The sequence below is a fragment of the Tursiops truncatus genome, chromosome 17 (assembly GCF_011762595.2).
Source record: "Tursiops truncatus isolate mTurTru1 chromosome 17, mTurTru1.mat.Y, whole genome shotgun sequence".
Classification (NCBI taxonomy): Eukaryota; Metazoa; Chordata; class Mammalia; order Artiodactyla; family Delphinidae; genus Tursiops; species Tursiops truncatus.
The window spans coordinates 75951021-75971654 of record NC_047050.1 but is presented as its reverse complement, the minus strand read 5'-3'; the positions used below and the strand labels follow the sequence as shown (position 1 = coordinate 75971654).

General features: G+C 55.9%; 1 protein-coding gene across 4 annotated transcripts in view; it reads left to right on the top strand.

Moving 5' to 3' along the window:
• Positions 1 to 2615: 2615 nt before the first annotated feature.
• SLC45A4 (solute carrier family 45 member 4) overlaps positions 2616 to 20634 on the top strand; it is a 73840-nt gene continuing 55821 nt past the window's right edge. For 2 of the 4 annotated variants that reach the window (XM_073794851.1, XM_033842839.2), the window contains exon 1: positions 2617 to 2836. The gene's annotated coding sequence lies outside the window, so the exon portion shown is untranslated. Of the gene's footprint in view, positions 2837 to 20634 lie in introns of all 4 variants that reach the window. The other 2 variants (XM_073794854.1, XM_073794853.1) reach the window with 2 other exon arrangements.

Sequence of the window (20634 nt, the reverse complement as noted above, 5' to 3'; positions counted from 1 at the left end):
CCCACTGTGGGTAGGGCTTCAAGATGAATTCTGGGGGGATACAAGCATGCAGTCCACAACACCTTACTTGGTGGTAGCACCTGGATGAGGACCTGGCTGGTTAGGCTGGCATGGAGTGTTGGCAGAGTGGCCCTGTTCCCGGTCCTCGTGCAAATGCGTGCACATGTACATGCATATACGCACGTACATGCACACGTGCAGCGTTGGGCACGTGCACATTGGAGCTGTGCTTTTCTTTAACTTTGCTCTCTGTCCAATCTCTGTGTGGAGCTCTGGATTACAGAAGGCAATTCATCTGATGTTTCTGTATCTCATGCATTTCTTTACACTTTCAGAAACACTTGTGGAGAGCCTACTGAGGGTCAGATCCTACGCAAGGCTCCACAGCTACAGAGGCTAGTAAGCTGCATTGTCATTGCTGTCATTCCATTGTGTGACTATCTCACAATCTATGTATCTATTCTATGGTGGACGGGCATCTGTGTTTCCCATTCCACTATGGGATCCTTAAGGATAGCAAGCAGATCTTGCTGCCAGCTCTTGTCCTAGAACCTGGCATGGCACACAGCACATAGCAGGCACTCAGTAATTATTTGCTGAATGAATGAAAATAAAGAAGATTCAATAAATACCAGCGTTTAGTGAATAATTAAACAAAGTTATTAAGTCCTTATGCTGTGCTCCTTACTATATCAAGTCTTCTTAAAAAGTGTTATTTAATCCTCATGATGACTTGTGAGCTAGGTATTATCAGAAGTCTCATGAACAGATGAAGACTCTGGAAGGTGAAGTAAGGTGCCCACGACCATACAGCTGGCACACAGGACAGGTGGAGTTGCTTCTCCCTCCATCCTCTGGCCGTAAGAGCCAAAACCCAACAGGGCAGGTCAATAGATAGTTATGAGCACTCACAACGTGTCAGGGGCCACTTTGGGCTGTTTATATATACACTCCTGATGTTCTTAGTAACCCCTCATTGAAGTATCACATACACACGGAAAAGCACGCACGTGATGAATGCGCAGCTGGAGAACATTTCATAAACAGAACACATCCATGTAACCAGCACCCAGATCAAGAAAGAGAACCTCACCAGCACCCCAGATACTCCCTCTGTGTCCTGGCTCTGGCACTCCCTCCTCCAAGATTAATCACTATCCTAATTTCTACCACCATTTATACATTTCTACCAATTTATCTACATGGAGTTCTGCATGCTTTAGGGTCTGGCTTTTTTTCCCCCTCAAAATCATGTGTGAGAGTCCTCCACATTGTTGTATGTAGTAACAGATTATTCATTGTCATTGCATTATGTGAATATATCACAATTTATGTATCCATTCTATGGTTGATAGGCATTTGGGTAACTTCCACTTTCTGGCTATTACAAACAGTGCTGCTATGAACAGAAAAAGACTCATATAAGATAAGCATCTAGGAGGTCATAGGGTTTACATAGAATCCAGTACTTCTAAACAGATTTCCAAGATGGCTGCATCACTTTGCAGCCCCACTAAGTGGGGTATGAGAGTTCCAGTTGCTCCACTTCCCTGTCAACACTTCATATTATCAGATTTCCCCATTTTTACTGCTCCGGAGGCTGTGCAGTGCACTCTTTATGTCTCAATCCCTTCAGCAACCCCATGAGATGGATTTTATGATCTCTATATTACAGATGAGGACACCCAGGCTCTGAGAGGTGAAGTAATTTCTCCAAAGCCACTTAAACCCTGGCATGGGCGCAGGGCTGTCTGACCTCAGCCCATTATATCATCTGTTTCACTGTTTATCAAGCTGCCTTCCCCGACCTTGTCCCCAGGAGTTCCCATTAGCCCCATCCCAGGGATTACAGCCACTCTGCTTGCTGGCTGATACTGGATCGGTGCCGTGCCATGAGTCAGGCTGCGGAGTGGAAGGCCCCAGGTCCGGGGTCCTCCCCAGCTCTCCGGGGCGCTCATCGACTGGAAGGGGCAGGGGGTGGGGAGGGGGGCGCACTGAGCGTGGGAGATGGGGGTGGCGCGGGGAGGGGGAGATGTATCAGGGCGAGGTAGGGACGACCGAGTGGAGGGTAAGAGGAGGGTGTTTGCCGTCGCAGCTGGCGGCGGAGCCCACCCTTCCCGTCAAGGGCTGGGGGCGGGGGTTGGACTGGGAGGAGGGAGTTTGCAGAGGTCTAGGCTGGTGGCGGGCCAAGGGGCTCTCCAGGCCCCTCTGCGAGGAGGGCGTTTGGGGAGAGGGAGGAGCGGGGTGAACGGGAGAGACGGGGGTTGCAGGTTCTCCCTCCCGCGGCTACCGAGAGGCACGCAGCCGGGGTCGGGGGTCAGGGCTCCAGGTTACGGTCTGGTGCTCATGCCTCGAGGAGCGGGGGCTGGGGGGGTAGGCACGGCAGCCCCTACCCCGAGGCCGGAGGCTGGATGCGGCCAGGGGCGGGGCCGGTCCAGGGGCGGGGCCTCGGCAGGCGGGGCGGGGCCGAGCAGTGGGCGGGGTGCACGGAGACCAATCGGCGCGCACGACGCGAGCCCCGCCCTGACCCCCGCGGCGGCTGCTGCATAGTCATGAGCGCAGGCCGGCGCTGCGTCAGCGGAAGCGGCGCGCGGCGGCTGTTTCCGACCTGATAAAGCGGCGTTGTCCCCGCGCGCCGGCCACAGCCTCGCAAGCGCTCCTTCTGACCCCGGGTCTATCGCTGACTGACCGCCTGCCCGGCCGGCCGGCCGAGGAGCAGCCGTCGCCGGGTCCCGCCGCCGCCGCACCCGGAGCGCCGCGCCCCCGCCGCCACTGCCCGGCCCGGCCCGGCCGCCCCGCCGCGCCGCCGCCCCGCGGCCCCGGCCGGAGGAGACAGGTGAGCGGCCGGGCAGCCGCCCCCGACCCCGCACCTGGGCACCCGGCACCTGCTGCTTCCCATGTCCACCCCACCCCCGCGCGACCTCGAGCTCCGGGTCCCGCTCCCGGCCCTCCTCGGCATCTCTTCCCCGGGGAGGGTGCTCCCACGCCATGGCCGGGAGCCTTCTCCCGCCTGGACACCCGCCCCTGTCCTTGGCCCTCTCCCTTCTCCCCGACTGCACCTGCCGTCCTCGTCTTCGTCCCCCCAGCCTCCTGGAACATCCCGGGCCCCTCGCCGCGGTGTGCACCTTCCCATGGACCCTGTCCTGGTCGCATCCCTCAGCGTCCCCCACCCCTGTCTTCTCGGGTTACTCTACCCGGAGGAAGCCTGGCGCCTCGCCCCCTAGGTCCCGACCCTTCCCTGCGCCCTCGGTTTGATGTCGCCAACTTCTGAGAGTTCAGCCTCTGTCCCCTTTGCCTGAACCCCTCCTGCCCCCAGCACACGCACGCCCTCAGCACGCCTAGCCGGGCTTCCACACTTGGAACTCCGAGCTGACCCCCGGGGCTGTGCCTGTGTTTTTGTCTTATCTGCACTGTCCTCTGGTCTGTCCCTTTGAAGACACCTCTATTTCCCGCAGCCAAGCTGTGCCTGGAGGAGAGGGGCCAGTGCCTCGGTGCATCCAGGTCCAGAGCCCCTGCCCTGCAGAAGTCCCGGCACATTCATCTGCATCTCTGCACCGCTTTCCCTTTCCCTCCTGCCTCGCCCTCCTAGAGCTCTTGAACTTAACCCATTCCTCCCCAAGGTGTGTTGCTCTTGACTGGGCTCCGGGGGAACACATTCCAGCAAAGGGCTTTTTCAGAGGAGGTATGTCAAAATGGGAGGGGCGGTGGTTTGAAAAAAAAAGCACAGCCTCCTGATTAACCATTCATAGTGATTCTAGGTGTGTGTTTGTGTGTGTGTGGGGGGACACACACTTGATCTCCTAGGGAGTGTGAGATTTTTTTCCTTTCCAGTGGGGGCACTGATGGGTCAGACTGAGCCAGTCAGCCCCATTGGATACCCCAGTTGACTCCCGCAAAAAGGGGCCTTGTCGCTTCTGGTTTGGGGGGCATCTCGTAGCCTAAGGCCTGGGGCGGCAGGAGGGTGTAGGGGATGAGTGATCGAAGCAGCTGTTGTGGGTTCACATGATTGTCCGGATCGAAGCCTGTTTCTCCTGGGAAAACCCAGGCCGATCTTTGCGGCATTACGTGAGTGAGCCCTGCCCTTCCCTGCACCTCAGCGTCTCTGCTTCTCCCGTCAGTAACGGACAGGTAGGGTTACCCACAGGGGGAATCTTTCGTCTCTTCCATTTTGTGCTTGTAGTAGGAGAAAAAGGAAGAATATAAAAAAACTGGAGCATTGGTTTACCGATGAAGTGTACTAAATGGCTGGGCATGAGAAACAGTGACCCCAGCCTCCTTTAAAAAAAAAGCAATAATCTTCTCACTTTGCTGCTAGATCTGAATTATGTATTAAAAGAAGGAGTAAGAGTTTGTTCAGTGCTTGAGAGATCTTGCAGAATCCACTTGAAGGTGGGGAGGTGCAGTGACTGTGGCCTGGAGCTATGTAGGCCCCAGGTGGGAAGACCCAGGCAGACATAAAACGCCAAGGGTTCTGGAGAGAGGGTGGGGAGTAGGTTGTCTTAAAAATCAGGACTTTCAGTCCCATTCAGGCTAATTGTTTTTCATGGGCAGCAGCTGTAAAGGGGAGAAGGGGATCGTTTGAGATACATTTGAAATGCATATGAGGTATTTAGTGTCGGGTGTTGTGTGGACTGGGTGTCCCCCCGGGGAGGCTGCCCAGGGGGCTCTGGGCCTGTGAGAGTTGCCAGCTTTCCTTGCAGAGATGCGTGCTGCAGCCTTGGCCCTTGTCGCATCGTGAAAGCAGAGCAGAGATTGGACTGGGTGATCTCCAAGGCGGCTTGCAGTTTTTAACGTCCTGGGGCCCTCTCTGCCTTCAACTTTGCTTGTTGGAGAGTGGGATGGGGCGGGAGGAGCCTGGGAACGGGACCCTGCCCTCTCGGAGCCGGGAGATCCCGCCCTGCAGGTCTGCAGGGGAGGAGGGGCTGCGGCTGTGGCAGCTCCCCAGCTCCAGTGGAGGAAGGGGGCCCAGGAAGGTATTTTAGCCAGCATTTAGGGTACTTGGTGTTGGATTGGTTTTGTCCGTGTTGTCAGAGGGGCGGGTGGGGAGGAGAGTGGACGGGCTTCCCCGGGGTCTGGGCTTTGCTCTCATTTGCTGCCTGTGGCGCCGGTTGGTCCCTGTCAGTCGTCTGCACCCTCTGCCCTCTCTCACTCGTCCTGTGGGGCCCGGAAGCCCAGACCTGTGTAGCCGGCAGGGGTGGTTCGTGACCTAACAGCCTGGCACGGAGTGAGGGTGACTGGTGAGCGCCGTAGGTGGCAGACAACCCCAAATTGCAGTGCCCTCCTCGGGAACACCCCTGGCAGACCCGTGTCTGTAATTTGCGGAGCCGGAATGCGCTGGAAGCCGTGTTCCCTACTGAGGACGGGCGAGGATGCTGCTCCGCACTCGCTTCCTCTGGTTTCCTAGATTTTTTTTTTTTTTTTAATCACAGCAGAATTCCGTTGATGAAGGTGTACTCAGCAAAACCCCATTAGGAGGGCTGCCTCGACTCCAAGCCAGGAGACATGAGAGCACTTTAGCTCTGCCGAGTGGAAATCTGACCGGAGGGAAAAAGCCTCCCAGATGAAGAGAGGCCACATAGAAAGGAGGGGGTGGGAGGGGACCCCCCGAGCAGGGGCTCCCAGGCCGAGGCCAGGCCCGCCACCCCTCCCCCATCCGTGCCTGGACAAGGTCCCCTTGTTTACATCAGCTTAATTATCCCACCAAAATCAATGAACAAGGATCTTTTTAAACATGGAACTTTCAAAATGTGCTTCGAGTGGCTTTTTTTTTTTTAAGGGTATCAAATGCTAACTAAGCCTTTGTGAAATAAGGCACTTCCGCGAACGGGGAGATTGTGGACCTTTTCAATGTGGGTGCAAAGGAGGCTTCCCTGCCTCTGTTCACAGCAGTATTCACGGCAGTCATTTCCATCCCGCTGCCACTTGGGCAGTGGTGACATTGCTTTGTGTCGCTGCTCCTTTGGCAAGTGACTTTTAGAGGAGGCATTTTAAGAAGATTAAGACCCACAGGCTTGCGGGGCAACAGCATGATCCCCGCTGTTTCCGTGGCACTAAGTGTTCCTTTTACACCCGGGTCCTGCAGCAGGGCCTGGACACTTGTCGTTCCCACCATAGCCGACGCGGATGTGCTGCCCGGATGCATGGGCAGTGGGTCTGTCTGGGTCGTTTGTTGAGTGCGCTCATCTTGGGTTAAGTACACTGCTAGCTTTTTGAGAGAGATGATGGGAAAGGAAACAGGTTCCCAAGGTTGGAGAGGTTTCTGAGTTCTCTTTGGCTAGTTTGGAAGCTCACGCAAGACAGGTCACCAGGGTCCATAGCAGGGCCCGCAGGGAGCCCCCAGTGAGGGCGCACGCTGTGCTGGGCATTTTGCCCCCCAAGTGCAGGGTTGGGGTGCTGGCTGTCCTAAGGTGGGATCCTCCCGCAGCTGGAGGATTTGCAGAGTCTTTTCAAGTTACTGAGCAAGGCTGCCTTGCCCTCACTCCCCCCCCACTCTGCTTGGCCCCAAGCCCAGGTGAGGGAAGCTTTGTTCCACCTGGGTCGTTGGTGTTTGCATCCTCCTAAGCCTGTTGAAGGATTTCGCTGGCAGTGAGGAAACCTGCATTCCTGAAGCAGTGCCCGAGAGGTGCTTTACTGTGCCGCCTTGAAAAAGTACTTTCCAACCTGGGATTATGTGGCGCAGCTGGTTTTGAGTTTTTGGAGTTTGCTGGAGGGTCTCTCCTGGGGTTTTGTCTTTAAATCCTGGAGCCAGGTGAACTGGTTGGCAATCAAATTCTTCCCATTTCAAAGAAAGGAAAATCTTGAGTGCAAAATTCATAGCAAACCCTTAATACAGATAAAGAGAGTGCATCTCTGGTCCAGATGTAGTGGTTGCTGTACTTTTACATGCAGATCTCGCTGCACAGTTTTAAGCGACCACTTGGATATTGCAAGGCCAGACAACAGTAAATAAGCTCCTCGTTGCCAACGTTTTCGTCACCATTTTAAGGAAACGTATTTATCCAAAAGAGGATGAGTTTGGGTTTGGAAAGAGAAAGGAATATTTTCCCATCAATTATCTTGAGGGGAGGGGTTTGGGATGAACTTGTTTATCCAGAGGGCATGGACGGAGGAGGGGCACCAGCTGAGGGTGTGGAAGGCTGCGCTTTCACCATTGCGATCACCTGTTATGTTGGGGCTGTTTCAGAGGTATATTGCCTTAAAGCAGAGATCTTCAGACATTTTTGACCTGTTCTGTAAAATAACTTTGAAAAACTATGGGCACCTTTTTAAGTTGACATCTAAACTTTTTCCTTGTCGTTTAAAATAATGAAACGCTCTAATGACTTGAAAGCCTACCATCGCCCTTTGAAAAAAGGAGCAAAGTGTTCTGAACAGTTTTAACATGTGCATCTTCGTTTCTTCCTGAGCTCCTATGTTTGCTCCACTTTCCCTCCCGGATTTTACTCTAAGGCCACGCACTTTGATACTTGAAAGCCTTTTGTCGGTCATTGTTCACACTTCTCTGTCCCCAGAGTACACATAAACCGCAATTTAAAACATTTCTGTGATTGTGAGGCTGTGTTAATCCAGAAGAATTTTTTATCACTGTAAATATTGTCAGTGCAAAAGTGGTCACAGAAGCAGAAATGTATTGTTGATCTCGATAATTACTGGATGTACAAAATAAAAACATTGGCAAGCGTGTCTTAAAGAGCTAGCTGGGTTGTGGGGGGAGGGTCCCTTTAAGGTGCCTCAATTAAAGAAATTACCCATCTGTCCTTGATGCCAGTTACACCCCACCACAGGGACTGAGGAAGGGAGAGTGTGAAGGTGACCTTGGTGGAGGGGGAGGGCACTGAGGCTGGGACTTCACCACCGGCCCTGTCACAGGCAGTTCAGCGCTGAGGATCTGTGAACTCAGACTCTCCAAGTCACCCACACCTGAGAACCCTGAGAACGCCTTTGCGTTTGCACCCATGCCTTAAGGTGCGGTGCTGCTCTGTCACCTTACTGTGCTCGGTGTGGAGGGGTAGAGTATCTGCCACTACTTCACTAAGTGGTGGCGTCCATGCTGATCCACGTGTACTTGCATATTTGATTGCATGTTTCCTAGATGGACTGTGTTAAAGGGCAAAAGGCAATACAGCTTGTAAGTGTGCGCATTTTGGTTAGTGGCAACGCGTTTTTATTTGGTTGGGTTAAAATTGAAGCCTATGGAATAGTGCTTTGAGTTAAAGAGGTTTTCGTTCGCCCTGCGGGGATCCTGTCAGCTTGCTCTGCCCGGCTCCCTTCTCCGGCTGCAGTGAGTGTGTCTGCAGGGAGGAGAGCGCGGTCTTTGCTGGTCTCCAGGGCGAGGGCCCCTGGGCTGGGGGAGGGCCCCTGGGGGTACAGAGGAGCCTGACGGGTCGGGGTTTGTGGAAATGGGGCCTCTCTCCCTGAGAAGCGGGTGAGGTTGGTGTTAGTTCCCAAACCTTCCTCCGAGCTGTTTGGAAGTCCTGGGCTGGTGTTCTCTTAGCTAAGCTGGAGATGCTCTCAAAGCATGGACACTTACTGTGTTTAGCCTAAGAGCCAATTGAAATTGGATAGGAAAGTAAGTTTAGTAATTAAACAACGACAGATTGCTCTGCCTTCACGCCCTGAAACAGGAAGTTCTTTGGCTCCAGGGCTGTAGAACGCGGTGTTGGGGGATAGCCTGTGACCCGTGAGAGATCCTGAGTAGCCAGGGGTCTCTGCTAATTCACGTGGTGGGGAGGAGGGCAAGGCTGCTCGCCCAGCTCTGTGGACGTTGCTCATGGGGGTCAGCTTCAAGTCCTACCATCGTTTGTCCTCAGATCCAGCTGTTAGCAATCCACTTAGGAATGCTTCACGTTGAATGTGGACAACATGGTTCCTCAGATTGTGAGGCAGAACCTTTGTTTCTAGAGATAAGTGAAGGTGGGGTCATGTTCCAGGGATCCTGGGGTGTATCCAGGTAGTGAGGAGATGGGCCAGGCGGTGCAGCCTCACCCGCCCTGTGGAGGGGGGTTGGGTGAGGAGCCTCCATTGAGCTCTGCGCACAAATCCCAGTTTACACTTGGCATTTTGGGCCTTGATGCTAAAATCAAGGGTTAAGGCCCTTACAACAAGGGCTTAGAGACAGGCCTGGGCTGCCCACGGGAGATCAGGGTGCCCAGGTGACCCTGCACAGCGGGGTTCAGTATGCATGTCGTGCTGGGGGAACTGGGATACTAGAGTCACCGTTAGTGGCTTTTTAACATCACTTACGTAAAACTGTCGCATTAAAAGCTCGGTGGACAAAAAGCCTCCCCATCAGGCCCTCTGCTGGTTGGAGCTGGGCCTTCCGGGGGCCTCCAGCGCTGCTTCTCTGTCACTCTGGGCACCCACCGAGGGCAGCTGGGATTTGGAGCCGGGCCTTCCGGGGGCCTCCAGCGCTGCTTCTCCGTCATTCTGGTGCCCACCGAAGGCAGCTGGGATTTGGTGCTGGGGAGGATTGTGGGGTTGAGGCTGCCCTTTTCTTGGATTTGCCAGACGGTGGGCTAGGTTCTCAGCGAGCCTAGTGGGACGGGCAGCTGAGACAAAGCTCAGGGCTGTCTAAAACATGCCTAGCTAGCTCATCCTTGAATTATTCAGATGTTGAAAGTGTTCTTAATTCTGAAGAGGATCCGGAGGGGCCCTGTGCCTTACTCTGCAGCAGAAATGTCGTAGAGCCCGGGGCTGTGCCATCGCTGACGTGGTGACCTTGGCCCAGAAGCCGCCCACAGCTCGGAGCTTCAGCCTCTGTTAGAAGCAGGGGAGCATAATGCGTACTTGTTCCTGGCACTTAGCGGGCCCAGGGAAGTAACACGTGGAGGGCTGGGTCCTGTGCAGAGCACTCGGCTCAGCCTCTAACAACCCGGCTGGGTCTGTGCTGCATTTTAGAGAGGAAAAGGAGGCACAGAGAGGTTAAGCGACTCGCCTGAAGCCACACAGTAAGCGGCTGAGCCTTGGAGCTCACCCATGGGGGTGCTGGGCCCGAGGTCTTGGGTCTCCTCCGTGGCACCGTGAGCCCTGGGGGTCTCCTCCACCCAGACACATATACGTGTTTCTGAAGTTTGGGGATCATGGTTTTCTCTTCAGTGCTGTGACTCCGTGTGGAAAATATCAGTGCATTTCCACAGAATGAAATGTTTAACACTCACCAGACGCGAAATAAAATGGGGACCATGTTTTCAGCAAGTGAACAAGGCGGTGGCAGTCACGCTAACACCGCAGACGGTGAGAAGAGACGGAGGGCTCGTGCGGCATCCTGGGGGTGCAGGTAGACGACGGGCAGTGTCACCGGCTCGGTATCAGTCCTTGGTTAATTCCTGACCGTTTGAGCAACTGCGGAGAGGCTGTGCGCCGATAAGAGCCCTGTGGAAGGGGGCAGTTTGTGGTTGTGAAGTTCAGATAGGCCTTTGATTCAGTCTCGAGGGGCTGGGAGAGCCTGGAAGCCCAGGGAGTGCAGGCCATGCCGCCTGCCTGGCTACCATATGGTTTGGGGAGAGTTTTAACAGTTTTTTTTTTTTTTTTTTTGCGGTATGCGGGCCTCTCACTGTTGTGGCCTCTCCCGTTGCGGAGCACAGGCTCAGCGGCCATGGCTCACGGGCCTAGCCGCTCCGCGGCATGTGGGATCCTCCCAAACCGGGGCACGAACCCGTGTCCCCTGCATCGGCGGGCGGACTCTCAACCACTGCACCACCAGGGAAGCCCCCGGGTTAACTTCTGAATTTGCTGGTCACTCTGCACGGGAGGGGTGGTATCCCCGGTGTATAGATGAGAAAACTGAGGCCCAGAGGCCTTAAGGAGTCCATCTGGAATTCTATCTCGGGATTGAATGCCTCTGTTAGAAAATCTGCTAGGGACAGTGGGAGATGCAAAAACAGTTTTAGCCTAAGCAGAGAGGTGACAGCTGAAGAATAATACACAAACAAGAGTGATGACTGTGCTGGCCGAACACACAAGATAATTATTATCATCCTCAGGTGAGCCTATTCAGGGAGGGTTTCTTGGAAGTGGAGGCTCTTATAGCTGGCTCAGGAAGAAATAAAGCCTGACTGTCAGGGCCTGAGGACGCAGTGCTGCTTTGGATGGTGGAGATGGGATGCCCCTTCAACTACATCTATTTTAATAAGTGACGACCCCACCTGGGTTGCCACAGTGATGTGTCCGGGGAAGAGGCACCGCCAAGCTTCGATGGTGCTGCCCTCGCCGGAGCCTGACCGCCTGGACTGCTGGGCGGGGCAAGGCCTTTTCCCCAGAGCTGGAGGACGGGGCAAGATGTGCTGCTGGCCGGCATGGAGTCCTTGAACTTCTCAGATCCATTCTTCTCTGCCACGAGTGGCATCTGTGGGGCCCCGCTGTGCCCTGCCCACTGCGGTTCGGCTGATGGGAAGGAGCTGCCTTCAGCACGTGCCTGTCGAAGCACACGGATTAGACGTGGCTTAAGTGTGTTTGCTCACGGATCAACCAAGCCCCCTGCCCCGGTCAGTGCGTGTCCCTCCCCACTCCCCCAGCTGCTCTCCTGGCCTGGTTTCCAGTCTCCCCTCCTCAGGGTCCCCGTGTTCTTGCTGCGGCCGGGGCTCCTGGGCAGCTCAGGAGATGAGACTGAAGCTGTATCCGCTTGGTGAAGCCTGCACACCCCCCAGGTCCCCGCGGGAAGGTGGCTGCTGCAGACCAGCTTCTCTGCCGCGGAACCCGTCGCAGGGTAGCAGGTGGGGGGCCGAGAAGGGGCTCCGTCCGCCCTGGCGTCTGCTGAGTGCTGGGCAGCTTTCACGCACAGCTTCTGGCATTTGAACGTAAAAGAGCCCTTGATGAGCTGTTATCCCCATTTCTATTGATTGATTGATTGCTGTGTCGGGTCTTCGTTGCTCTGTTGCTCTGTGCGGGCTTTCTCTGGTTGTGGTGAGTGGGACCTACTCTTCGCTGTGGCTCATGGGCTCTAGAGCGCGGGCTTCAGTAGTTGTGGCGCACGGGCTCTAGAGCGCAGGCTCAGTAGTTGTGGCGCACCGGCTTAGTTGCTCCGCGGCATGTGGGATCTTCCCGGACCAGGGCTCGAACCCGTGTCCCCTGTGTTGGCAGGCAGATTCTCAACCACTGCACCACCAGGGAAGTGAGATATTCTTATCTTTAATAATGGGATTGAGGGACTGACAGTGTTCATTTCCCAGCATAACTGCCTCCCCACCCCTGGAAGCCAGAGGGAGCACATGTGGCCGTCGGCAGTGGTGCCTTTGTGGTTCCATCCTGTACTTTGCAGAGCGCCATGCGTTTTTTCCACGTTGTGGGTGTGATATAAGTAAATTGCTGTCTTTACGGTGAATTGCTAATTTGCGTTAAGTAGGGCCTACATGTCCAGTTTATGTGGAGTTGCCTTTAGGTTCTGTTTTCCTCGCCACTGACCCGAGTGGCAGTGGCTGCACGTCTGTGTGTGAACCCAGTTCTGATGAGTCACGTGTGCCTTGGGCTCTGAGGGCACGCAGGCCTCAGAATCTGCTTGCACTTCCTACTTACTGTCTTGCAGCTGAGGGTCAGTTTCAAGGCTGATGGGTTTTGTCTTGATTTGATAACAAATTGACCAAGAACTTCAGAGAGTCCCTCCTTCATACTTGTCTGGAGGTCGCGGGATTTGCCGTTGCCAGCTTCCGTGCCCCGGGGTGACCGCATGTGTGTCGGTGTCATGGAGGGGTACTCTGGCTGTATCGTTCTCATCCTGCTGGTGGCAGGAAGCAGGTGGCCTCCACAGGCAGAGCCGGGAGAGTTAGCACCATACAAAGGGGTGGGCAGGGCTCCGGGACCACAGCAGCCCCTCTGGAAGCCACCCCTGGGCCGAGGGGCACTGGGAGCAGCAGTGACCAGGGCCATGCGAGGGGAGGGGTCTGTAGGAGGTGGGGTGGCCTTCCACAGGGGGTCCTGGTCAACCAGTGGTGACGCGTCAGGGCGGGAGCCTGGGAGCCCAGTGCCCTCGGCTCTCCTGCTCTACCCCTGGGCAGAGTGTGCCGGCATGTGGGACCAGCCTCCTGCCTTCTGCCGCCTGGCATGGGAGCTGACAGCTGTGGGTTTTATGGTAAGTTGGGGTCTTGGCAGTGCCGCTGAGAAACCCAGGCCCCCCATGGGCTTGTGGGTTTCAGGCCCCTTGTGCACAGGCCGCTTTCTCCTTTCCCGGGGCTGCACATGGGCTCCGTGGTGTGCAGGGTAGCTTTGGAGCATCTCGAGGGCAGCTTGAGCCCCCTGATGCACGTGCGCTGGGGGTACAGTGAGGGGCTGGAAGAGGGCGGAGAGCCTGGGCTGGATCGCGGTCTGAACCCTGTGGTCCCAGCGCCTGGTGGACGGCTCTGGAGCCAGGCACCAAGGGAAGAGCAGGACTGTTCTCTGGGTCTGAGGGAGATGGGCGATGCCCAGACCCCACGTTTAAGTGCAGATCAAGTTAACGTATTACCTGGAGTACAGCTCGTGTTTGTTTATGAAATGTGAGGCCAGTGTTTTGCTGGCCTGTTTTTTTCTCACTCGTGCCTCCCCAGCTTGCCCCGTCCTGGGTTACTTTTCAAAATGAATGAGCTAATACAATATACAGAAGGTTCAAAACAAGCTCATTATCGCCCTGGCGAACCAAGTAAATAACATTTATCCTGGACTCCAGTCCAGACATCAGGGCTTGCCAGGCTGACTTTATTTCGTTTGACAGAATGACAGTCGTTTTACTTACAGTGGTTTGTATTTTTGTCTCTTCCTTTAGGATAAATTGTAGAAATTGTGGTTTGATCTTTACTTTCTGATGTCACCGTGTGTGTGTGTATGTGCGTGCGTGTGTGTGTGTGTGCGTGTGTGAGTGTGTGTGTGTGCTCCAGAAAATTCTCAGCTCCGCAGTAATCTAGGCTGGTCCTTGTCGGTTTTCCTAGATTTAGAATTGATCTTTCCACTTTCCTTTGTTTCTACCTGCCTTTTTTGTTTGTTTGTTTGAACCTAAATTGCTCAACTAAATTCTAAAGGAAATTACAAAAGTAAAGACTGACTTTAAAAAATCATGAAAAGATGATGTAACAGCCCTATCACAGCAAGAATCCCTCTGGGCAGTTGAGTGACTCTGCTTCCCTCCTCCTTCCCTCCACCTGGTTGGGGTCATGGACTCCTTTGAGACTTTGCTGAAAGTTATGGACCTCTTTCTCTCAAAAGTGCAGAGACACCATCTTTTGTGTGTGTTATGGAGGATTCATGGGTCTCCTGACACCCCCGAGTATGGTCCCCGGGCCCTGGTAGAGGGCCCTGCACGGTGGGCTGCCTGGTCCGTCACATGGAGCGGCTGGCACTCCCCGATTGGCAGTTCCAGGGATCAGCCCCGAGGGCGGTGGCTCGAGGTGTTTCCCGGCTGCTGTGACTGGGATGTGGGGCGACGGCCCACTGTACTCGGGGGTCCGTCAATGGCACTGGAGAGTCTGAAAGCCGTGGTCCGAGCGCCAGCTAGAGCGGCTGTGGGATGCTGTCATGACAGTGACATTGGGATGCTCCAGTTCACTTTGTGGGGAATGTAGTGTAGTTAAAATTAGCAGCAGGAGCCTCCGAGAGTCAAGGTTGTCCAAGAGAACCGAGCAATGTCATATTGGGTGGCGGGTGGAATTCCCAGCCCAAGCTAAGCCGAGGTGGAAGGGTCAGGCTCACAGCTGCCACTCGCAGGGCCTTGGTGCTAGTGCCAAGTCCTCAAGAGGGGCGCTGGGTTAGACCTCTGCCGGCGCTGCCCCTTATGTGGTTAATCCCAGAGGTGGATGTGGCCGTGGCTTGGAGAGCGGGCCCCCCGCACCTGCGGGTTTCCCATCCACGGATATGGAGGGCCGACCACACCATGCAGTTTTATAGTGTAAGGGAGTCCTGAAACCAGTCCCTCATGGGTACCATGAGACGGATGTATTCATTTATATGAGGTGTAACGTTATAGTGCAGCATACTCTCTCATATGTGTGCGTATTATGTTACAGCAAGTTATCTGTTAGGACGTTATTTAACTGTACAGCATAGCATATTGTACATAATACACATTATATGTATGTAATGTGTATAGCGGACTCTGGTATCGTAATGTGTACTTTTTAAGTTTTGCTCTTTTTTTTTGTTTTGGCTGCGTTGGGCCTTTGTTGCTGCGCGTGCGCTTTCTCTAGTCGTGGTGAGCGGGGGCTACTCTTCGTTGTGGTGCGCGGGCTTCTCATTGCGGTGGCTTCTCTTGTTGCGGAGCACAGGCTCTAGGTGCGCAGGCTTCAGTAGTTGTGGTGCACAGGCTCAGCAGTTGTGGCTTGTGGGCTCTAGAGCACAGGCTCAGTAGTTGTGGCTCACGGGCTCTAGAGCGCAGGCTCGGTATTTGTGGCGCACGGGCTTAGTTGCTCCGCGGCATGTGGGATCTTCCCGGGCCACGGCTCGAACCTGTGTCCCCTGCACTGGCAGGCAGATTCTTAACCACTGTGCCACCAGGAATGTGTATTTTATTTCAAGTTCTTTGGGGGGATGTCTAGGATTCCAGTCCCCCACCAGCTCCTTTTCATTGATAACTTGAGGGACAGCGTGTTTCTTAGGTCTGAAGCTGCAGGGCCAGGCTCCCCTTGGTGCCCCTGTGTCCTGGGCCTGCTTTGCCCTGAGTCTGTTTGCCTGGCAGAGCAGGGGGGCCTGGGGTTTCCTCCGGCCTTCAGCACCGGCCTCCTCCGGGCCCCCTCTGCAGAGCCCAGAGCTACCCGGGACCCCCCCGCCCCCGCCTCTGCCACTGGGCCAGTTAGTTTTTCTTGAGACAGGACGTGTGATCCTTTCCAGCCCACCTCCGCTAAGTGGGGAAGAACCCAGAGTCCCACCCGCTTATCAGATCACCTCTGCATGCTCTCCAGAAAAGGAAGCACAGCAGTTCCTGATAATTCTCAGCAATCTCTTACCCCATCTGCAGCCCTAAGGATTAGAATTATGGGAAGCCACAAGTCAAATCACATCTTTGTGACTTTATGCTTCACTCTAATGGTTGTTATTGTGTGTGAAAGGTGAAGTAAAGGTTGTTTTAAACCTTTTTTTTTTTTTTTTTTTTTTTTTTGCGGTACGCGGGCCTCTCACTGCTGTGGCCTCTCCCGTTGCAGAGCACAGGCTCTGGATCTGCAGGCCCAGCGGCCATGGCTCACGGGCCCAGCCGCTCCGCAGCATGTGGGATCCTCCCGGACCGGGGCACAAACCCGTGTCCCCTGCATCGGCAGGCGGACTCCCAACCACTGCGCCACCAGGGAAGCCCTAAACTAAGACTTTTGATCAGGCCAGGTTTTAATTTCTTCCTTGAAAGGAGCAAGCACAGCCCTCGCTGGCTCCCCACCTCGCACCCAGCAGCCTCTCTGTGCCGTTTCACGCCACGTTTCCAAAGTGTGCCGTAGTTCTAGACACCCGTGTCCAGCTGCCTGCCTGACCTCTTCATTTGGAGGAGGAGGATTCCCACGAAGAAGCAAGACCAGGATGGGGCTCTGGCCTCTCCCCTCTGATTCCTGCTGTCTCTCCCAGCCCATTAGCAACACTGTTGATGGCTCATAAGAGCACTGGGAGGCGGTACCGCTGGCAGGGCTGCTGTTCCTGTGTGCCCACCGCTTAGCATCCTTCTGGACAAGTGACCTCTAGTGCCTCAGTTTTCTCGTCTGTAAATTGGGGCTAAGAATAGTATTCACCACGTTGAACTGTTGCAAGGATGGAGTGAGTGCACATATAGAAAACATCTGCAATAGTAATTGGCGCCTAGGAAGTACTTGCAGAGTTTCAGCTGCAGTGTTGCACCCGCACGAAGCAGTTGAAGACCCAGTATCTGTGGAGAGACTTGCCGGCTCCCGAGAGGAAGGGATGAGATCGCATGGGAAATCGGGCCTTCCGGGGGCCATCCACTCCTGGGTTGGGTGTTGGAGCGTGTGCCTTCGTGCAGGGGCAGAGCCAGCACTCCTGGGCGCAGGGACGTCGGGCCGAGCTGGGCGGGAGCGGAGGGAGGTGGTGCTGGAGGAGGCCAGCAGGGGGACCGGCAGCTGGGCTGTGCGGCACGCTTGGCTCCGTGTCCTGGCAGCAGCTGTGGAATAGGGCGGGCTGTGAACAGAAGTGAGGTTCTGGTTCCCTGGGTGGGAGCTGGTTCCCCAGTGCCGGGTGGGGGGGGACTAGCTTGGGGTCGGGGCGTGGGAGTGGCCAGCCTGTACGCACAAGTTGTGATCCGGTTGGGAGGGTTGGAATTCTGGGAGCTGGGAGGGGCCTGGGCCTGCACGGGGTGGGGCAGCACAAGAGCCCAGGGGCCCATGGCTCGCCCCCCCAATGGAACCCTTAGGGTGCTGGTCTGCTGCTGCCCGTCTGAGCCCCCAGCCCAGCGGCCATTGGCCCAGCTGCACCTGCTGCAGCCCTTGGAGGGTGGTGTGATGGGAGGTGGCGCAGTGAGCCTTTTACGGCCTGAAGTCTTTTCTTGATAGACTTATCAGATGCCCCAAAGAAAAACACCTCTTTAACCAAATACATAATTTTCCTATTTGTAGTTAACTGCCTGTAATTGGCTGTTCAGCCAGCTCGGCCATCTTGGCCTTGGGAATGTTCCATGTTCCTTTGGAGGAATTTGGAAATCCGGATGCACCACGCAGGGCTAACAAGGGGGCCAGCCCTGGGGTGGTCAGGGGGCGCAGGGCCTTGGAGGGCCTTGGAGGAGGGAGGCTGGGGAGGGCGGTCCCGGGCGAGGTGCGCACCCGGCTCGCCTGACCCTGTTTGATGGTAGCTCACTCATGAAAACACCCATGACACACCCAGGTGACCTCACCTGTCAGGCCGTCAGGGCAGCTGAGTCATGATGCTGTAAACTGTATCCCCAAGGGAAGGTTTGTAGCTGTGGTTATGACTTCTCCCTGTTAAAATTAGTCTGGAGGGGAGAGTGAGGTGTGCTGAGTTTATAGCTTGTCTATCACAGGCTTCCTGCCAGCCCAGCAGGCCTTTCTCCTGTGATGGCAGTGCTCTCCACGTGTGGTTTTAAGCGGGATCCGAGCTCGTGGAAGTGGGAGAGGTGGGACGGTGCTTGCGGCCTGGAGAGGACAGTGGCTTCCTTGGTCGGGCAGTGGTTTTGGGACCTGGTTTGCCGCTTTGCTGTTCTGGCGTTCTTAGTGTAGGGTGATGGATACTGCAGGCGGAGCCCTACAGCATCACGAGGAGCACCCCGCCCCCTGCAGCTGGCGGGGAAGGTACCTCGGCGGGGCTGGCCGCACGCAGGTGTGAGCAGTTTGCAAAGGGCAGTGACTTTTGTTTCGCTGGGGGCAGGTGTGCACAAGGTGGACGACAGCGGCGTGGAGGGGAGGGCTGCTGCTGAGGGGCCGCCTCCTGGCTGGCTGCAGACACGGGCAGTCCTCCCGCGGGTTAGGGGGCTGAGGGGCCGCGGGAGTCTCCTGGCTGGCTGCAGACACGGGCAGTCCTCCTGCGGGTTAGGGGCCCAGGGCGGGGGCAGGTTAATGCAGGTTATTGTGTCCATTGGGCCTCAGTGGGGAAGCGCTTGCTGTTCAGCTGTAACTTATTGGGCTTATATTTGCCTTACTCTGGAGAGGATTTAAGATGGCTTAGGTAGAGAATGTACTTCAAAGGTGTTTTTTCCAGATGCAGCAAGGTATGTCTGTAGCCCTGCATGCTCGTACCTCACTCTGCCTTGGTCTGTTTGCAGTGAGCGCACAGGGCTCCCCGCCGGGAAGCTTCCCGGGGGCACAGAGGGGCATTTGCTGTAAGCCACGTTGTTCCTCCTTGTCTGTTCCCAAGTCCCATCTTTCTGTCAGGGAGCTGGAAGCAGAGGGACTGTGAGCTCAGACTCCCACCTCGCCGGGGGCTGGGAAGGGGGCACAGGTGGAGGTGTTAGGGCCCTAGCCCAGGGGCTGCCAAAGGGCTGGAGCCAGGCCTGTCTCCCTTGTGCCTTTGAGGCAGCTCTCTCTCAGGAGATGCCCAGAAGGGGGGCCCGAAATGCCCCCCACGGCCCTCCCTCCATGTGACCCCCTCACGCCCTCCCTCCCCGCTGCCCCTTCCGGCTGACAGCCCTCATATGTGTCCTGAGAAGCGGTGTCTTGTGGACTCCCTGCTTGTGGACTGACGTCAGAGGGTGAAAAGCCCCCTCACTGGTTCTAGAAGCGTTGCTGAAACTCCTGATGGAGCGTCTTCAGGGACTGTTTGGGGAAGACTAAACACCCTCATGTTTGCACACATCCTGGGCTCCCTTGGGTGGGCCTCAGGAAGTGTGTACAAACCTGTGCGTTCAGTTGCTCCTTCCTCTGTCTCTTGAGCGTTTGGTACCAGCCTCTGTCATGGGCCTTCAGTGTGCATCCTGTCCCTGCCTCTCGCTTTCCCCCTCGCCTTGCTGGCCTTGTTTCTGGGGGCGTGCAGGTCCTCGGGAAACACCTTCAGTGAACGTGGGCACAGATGTGCACCGCAGGACATGCAGACGCGCAGGAGTTTAAAGACCAGCTGCTCGGATGGGATTTATACCCTGGGAGTGTGTGTCCAGTCCTCTGAGTTGGGTCCCTCTGCGGAAAAATGGGACACGCTGTGGTCTGGGCTGAGCACAGGGCCTGTCAGCCTGGAGGGGGCACTCAGCGATGCTTCAGGTGAAGGTTGAACAGCTGTGGGTGACTGCCGGTATTGCAGCCCAGGCAGGGACCGGCCGTGGCGCGAGGCTGTGGCCCTCAGCTCAGAGTGATAAGTGGGGTCGTGACCCAGGAAGGCCTGTTGAGATTTTGGGTGTCGGGTGTGGTCCCAGCGGCTGCTGTTGCAGAAGCTCTCGGGCCGAGGCCCGGAGTGAAGGCAGGGACTCGCGCTTCCTTCTCCCTCGCTGGAGACGGTGAAACGCGGGCGGTGGAGGGAGCCGGCCTGGGCGGTGGAAGGAACCCTGCTGGGGAGCCGCGCTGACCCTGAGCCCCACTCAGCTCCGTTTCTGGTTCTTCTCAGGCCTTTCCAGTCACGCGTTCTCCGGAGTTGGCCTTGCTGGGGGCCGGTGCGTGGGGTGAACGCCCAGGAGACACACGGCGGAGTGGACACTTGCTTTCTCCCGTGTGAGGCCCCGTGGGGACACAGAGGAGTCCCTGGGCTGGGGAGGGGGCAGCGTCCAGGAGGACCCGCCAGAGGGAGCGAGAAGCTTTCTGCATCTCAGCCTCTTTGCAGAACTGAGCCGGACAGGGGCCAATTTGGTATATTGGATTAGGTTTTTATCCCCCAGGAGAGAGACCAAATAAACAGAGTAGAGTTACTTTGGGCCACTGGCCAAACGGGAAATATTTTGGGTCTGGTGACCTTTTTCTTCGGGTCACTATTCACTGTAGAAGGTTTTGACCCGTATTCCATTTCAGAATAGGAAGAACGGCTTATTTTTCAGAGTGGCAAATAAGGAAAAGAATGAAAGTATCTCGGAGTCTCTGTTTCCAGAGGCTCCCCCGGGAGGAATATTTTTATAGACACCAGACGTCCTCACCAGCCCTGGCCAACTTTCCATCCCGGGATGATGGGGTGTGCTGTGAGCTGGCTGGCGCCTGCTGGGCCCCTCCGCTCGCCTCTGAAGCCAGCACCTGCGCCTCTTGTCGCTGCGGCCAGCCGGCCTCGCTGGGGCCCGTGCTGCGTGCCTCCCCCTGTGGCTGCGAGCTCTCCTGGGACCTT